This window comes from Hemitrygon akajei, chromosome 8 (assembly GCF_048418815.1).
Source record: "Hemitrygon akajei chromosome 8, sHemAka1.3, whole genome shotgun sequence".
NCBI lineage: Eukaryota > Metazoa > Chordata > Chondrichthyes > Myliobatiformes > Dasyatidae > Hemitrygon > Hemitrygon akajei.
Window position 1 is genome coordinate 126,334,160 of NC_133131.1, and position 5,752 is coordinate 126,339,911.

General features: G+C 40.4%; 1 pseudogene; it reads left to right on the forward strand.

The window, feature by feature from the left end:
* The first annotated feature begins 4,819 nt into the window (after positions 1-4,819).
* On the forward strand, positions 4,820-5,752 carry LOC140731462 (sin3 histone deacetylase corepressor complex component SDS3 pseudogene; annotated as a pseudogene).

The window sequence follows — 5,752 nt, forward strand, 5'->3', positions numbered from 1 at the left end:
TTTTCATTTGGAGAGTGATAGTTGCATGCAGTCTTCCCTTCAAAGTACCATGGATCATTAGACATGATGAGCTAAAAGCTGAAAGATTCAGTCAAAGCTGAAAAAGCTGAAAGGTACACACACAGTCTCAGCACCCAACAGTTAATCGTGCATACACATCCCCATCTACTTCATGTAGTAAGGGTCTCCTGCAGTCCTGTTGGATTGGAAGTTCCAGACTTTGAACAGTGACCATTATAAAAAGTGATGCTTTCCTTTGGCAGGTTGTCATGTGATTTGGAAACATGACATGATGGTATTGCCATGTACCTGGTGCCTATAACCTTATAAGTGATGCAAATTGTGGACTTGAGAGGTGCTTCCAAACATGATGCAGATAGGCACTATAGACACAATACGCTGGTGACATAAAGAACGGTGATTAGGCAAATTAAGCAGGCTACCTTGTTTTCATTTTGACTTGTTTTATTTTTGTAGATTCTGCATCTGGGCAAATAGAGAGTATTCAGTCTCAGTGACATATCTTGGCAGGACACCAGGAAGGTTGAAGGCAAGCCACTCATCAAGAAATAACTGGTCTCTGACCAGCTTTAATGGCCACAGCGATTTTGTGGTTTGTTTTGGAAATTTACAAGTATTAATAGTAGTGCATTTTATGACAATAATGTCACAGAATGTTAAAATAGGCTTAATAGGGTTTCTCTCTAATTAATGCCTAGCACATGTGGGTAAGAATCTTTCACATCATTAAGTAGTTATCGCAGGGATCTTGCTGTGTCGATTGCTTTATTACTTGAGGACCTGAGCATAATCAGCACTAAGCAGTCCCACCTGGCATGATGACAGATGGAATTTCACTGCAAATATTAGTTGAATCTAGAACACTGCTTGAGGAATTCTGGAAGCGCATATAACTCAATTGCATCAACCACAACAGTTTTCTTTGGATCAAGAAATATTCCAGTTGCTGGTGAATTTCCTCACTCATAATTACTGATTTTAATTTCAATAGGACTAGAGAATGATGTAACATTATTATTATGCCACACAGTATCCTTTCTAGTCAAGAATGTATCATGGTTCTTTAGTTGGCCCATAGCTGGAAGACTATCAGTGACTGAGGGGAGACTATACATCTGCCAGCCAGCAGTTCAAGACCTGGAGATGAGATATTTTTCTTCCCAAACATATTTAGAATTCTTGAAATGCTGTGTCCTTGAGGAGTTCACATTTCTATATATAAAATGAAGAAGAAACCAGGGGACTTTAAACTGATGACTTGAAGTGGCTGGAACAAATGCTTCCATGTGTGAGTGCTTTGATTGAGCAATTTGCTCAGTAAAATACTGCCAATTAGTATCACTGAGGTCTATAAATTTCCAATGGCCTCTACTCTGCAGGGTTATATCTTGCTTTGTTAGAATGTTTTGCTTCAAAACAGTATGCTACAAGGTAACCATTGAAAGAGAAGTGAGTTTGACAGTGGGATTTTTAGTTGCTAACTGCAACAGATGCATATGTTCCTCTCTAATCCAACATAATAAACCAGAATACAATTCCTATTACACTGAGAAATGAATTGTGATTTCAGCAAAATTGAAACAGACAAGAACTATTCAAAGCCTATAGCAAACTTTCCTTGAGTTAATGGGGAATTACCCTTATAGAGTTATAGGTTGGTTGTTTGGGTACATAATGTAGCATTGTTTCTATTAGTCATTGCTTATGCTTCTGCTGGAATATATCTGAAAGGACAATTTTACCAGCCATAAAAGTTAGCCTAGCCTTTCCATGTTACATAAGTATTGTTCAGTTTGGAATAAATCTCTTTCCATAAGTAATAATGTTGCCCAAGTTGGTGATTATTTTCTGTCTATGTATTGGGTTGAATTATTATTACCACAACAGCATTGCTCAACTAATACATTTACTTCCAATTGCTTAGTCCATCATTTTAATAGATGTGTTAATACTTCAATTTTACTCATTCGCCTGTTTACATAGACTGTTTCAATAAGACAAGTTTGATTTAAAATTTATTGTGTAATAAAGCTATTTGTATGGGGTTTAGAGTAATGGAGAATGTACTGTATAGCCTACAGTATAATAAGGGAATACTTTATGTTTTAGTAACACATTGTTGAATGTGCTATTAGGGGCATATTGAGCATGAGCTATTAGGCACGTGTTGATCTGTACGTGCGTGTTAAGAGTTTGATTTTCTGCCAGTAAAGAACCATGAAACTTAGCTCCTGTCTCCAGCATTTTTACTAATAGTATTGTTGTGTGGCCAGGCTAAGTACACAACAAATTGGCAACGAGGTTAATGAACCTACATTGTAACAGAACTCCGTGTTTTAATCGATAATGACACTCGGAGGAAGAGTGCAAGGAACGAGCTGAGGAGCAGGAGAAGGAGGCAGAGTGAGGACATGAGTCTGAAAGGAAGTGGGAGCGCAGCCGGGGTCGGGAACATCGGGAGACCAAGAGACACAGTCGGAGCCACAGCACGTCCAGTCGAGATCTCAGCCAGCGCTGATGCCCAGGGGCTGAGGGTCTGCTTTCCCCAGAAGAGAGATAAAAAAGAGCGACACACACACATCTAGCTCATGGCGCTAGCAAAAAAGGACACGTGAATCAAAAAGAAAACGGGGTTAAATTAACATAACAAAGATGGCGATGATTGGAACCATTAAGCATTTGATAGTGGCATTGAAGACTGGACAATTCACTTTGAGAGAGTGGAGTTATATTGTGAGGCTAACGGTGTTTATGATGACAAGAAAGCCTGTGTCTTACTCAGTATTATGGGAGCAAAAACATATGGGCTGCTACGGAGCTTGTTGACCCCTGAAAAGCCAGCTGACAAAATGTTCAAGCAAACAGTAGATACTCTCCAACAGCACTTAAATCCCAAACCACTGGTCATTGCTGAAAGATTTAAATTTCACAATCGGAATCAGAGCAAAAATGAAAGCATTTCTGAATATTGTACTGAATTGCACAAATTATCAGAACATTGTCAATTTGGAGCTGGTCTATTGGACGCATTGAGGGACAGGTCAATGTGTGGCATGCACTGTGAAACCACACAGAAGAAGCTCCTGGGTGAAATGACCTTACATTAGAGAAGGAGCTGAACATTGCAATATCAATGGAAACAGCAGTACGGGGTGCTTCAGAGATACGACAAAAATCTCTGGAATATGCTACGAATAAAATGTCACTGAACAGAAATCAAGGAAAGAAATGTTACTGTTGTGGGAACATGTCACATGACCCTGATAACTGTTGGTTTAAAGACAAAGAATGCAGAATCTGTGGTAAACAGGGCCACACTGCAGAGTATGCAAAGCTAGTAAACAGCAGAAAAAGGACAAAATACAGAGAAACAAGAAACCCCAGAAAAGAAAACACAACATTGTACACAAAATGGAAGAAAGCAGTTCTGAAGAAAATGACTCAGAATAAAGTGAATTGTCTTGTCTGCAGCTTCACATGTGAAAGACACAGATGATATAAGAGTAATATGGATCACTCCACATGTGGCAGACGTGAGACTGAAAATGGAGTTGAACACAGGCTCAGCTTTAACAGTGATCTCTGTACACTGTTACAAACCCCGTAACTGGGTTACTTACCAGCAAAGATAGAGACGTCCGTTGAAGTCTGATGATATTATTTTTAACAGTATTTATTAGTAAAAATACACAAAAATAATATCAATGCAAATATACAGATAATATACGTCGTCAATACTAAACCTAAAAGTGCGGGTATAATAATAATCAATAAGAAACAAGCTCTCTCGTTGTCTAGGGGATAATGAATTGTCCGATGGAAATATACAGTTCGTTTCAGTTCACACAGGCTGCCGTCGTTTGTTTGTCACTGTGTTGCAATTGTTGGAGAGAGAGAGAGATAGGAGAATGGGAACAGTTACCGCTAAGTGTTTTGCCAACCTTCCTTTATGACTTCGATCCGTCGGTGTCTCATTGCTGTGGCTGTTCAAGTATGACCTCTCCTTTAGCTAAACCGTTCTTTCGTGATGAGCCCGCCACCCAGGCAAGGGAGGACACACACGAGCTCTCACTGGCTTTTGCTATAAAATGCTGTCACTGGATTTCTAGCGTTTCTCCTGGTGTGTCTAAGGGGGTTCCCCAGACCCGTCTTTTATCCTCACTCACAGGGTCTCAGATGTCAGTCAGGTTGGGATGATGCAATCCCTCAACCAGACCACTCTGGTTGTCCCCTGAGGGGTTTCAATGAATAGTACAGTACTCAATACACAATTCCTTCTCCAAGAGACAATAGCAGTAATCAGTGGTTCCGTTCCGCTTATGTCAGGAGACATTTCACCTTGTTGTGTATTCTGCGTCTCTCTCTCTCATTTCCTGACATGCTGTGTATCTCTCTCATTTCCTGGCATGCTGTGTATCTCTCTCATCTCCTGGGTCTCATACCCGAAATACTAGCGATCTTGCGATTCTCAAAAAGGAGGGGGCGACTTTGCACCCTTCGGCCCCTCAGAGTTGCTCCACATTCATAACAACACAACCACAAACAACTGTTTTCTCACATACCTCTGAAATGAACTAAACTACTGCTGATGACTTACAGAGGACAGAAGGTGCGTCCCAAAGGTAAAATTAAAGTGACAGTGACCTACGGAGACAAAACACAGCAGCTGAACCTCTATGTACTGAAAAATGGAGGACAACCGTTGCTGGGAAGTGAATGGCTCAGAAAAATCCAGTTGGATTGGCACACCATCAACGCACTAGACTTGTCAACAAAGGAGGACAGCTCGGCGGGGAAGATGTCCATAGCTCTCCTCTCAACCATATTCGACTATTACAATGATGAGGAGGAGCTAGACAGCGACGATGATGAGGAAAAATGCAATATCCGCTGCTGTGATTCGGATGAAGATACAGAGGATACAAGGGAGACAGCTATTGCCAATAAGCAGGATGATGAAGACTACCTGGAAGTAAAAGAGCAGATGTACTAGGAGAAATTGACATCTCTCAAAAGACAGCTACAGCAGTTAGAGGAAGGCACTTTGCAAGAGTATCAGAAAAGGATGAAGAAACTAGATCAATGATACAAGGAAAGAATATGAAATGCAGAGCTTTTTCTGCAACTGGAGACAGAACAAGTGGAAAGGAATTATATCAAAGAGAAGAAAGCAGCAGTGAAGGAAATTGAAGATAAAAAGATTGAGTTAGAAGAAAAGAAAAATGATGATTGAGAATGAGAGGCTAAAAATGGAACTCACAGGAGATTCTATGGAGGTAAAGCCAATAATGACTAGGAAACTAAGGAGGAGACCTAATGACCCTGTTCCAATTACCGACAAAAGACGAAAACCTACACCTGCACAACTAAATTACTTGTTAACAAATGAACAGATAATGGAAGATCTGCAAACTCTCAATAAGCTTAAATCTCCGAAAAGACCAGCATCTTGGTCTTCTCCTGAGCATCTTCCCAGCACTCCTGCTGAATCACCAGCACAAAGATATGAAGCACGAATAGAAGATGGAAAGTTTTATTACAATTAGAGATGGTGTCATAAAAGTTGGGCTATTTATTTGGAATCTAAGGAGAATACGAAGATTGGCTGTGTAATTAGCTCAGTTGGAACAAATGAGATATGGGTAAGGAAGACAAGTAATAGCACAAAGATGCATATCTAGGACAGCTGCACAGAGGAGTCTTCATTGTACAGAGGCGATGGGCTGCCTAG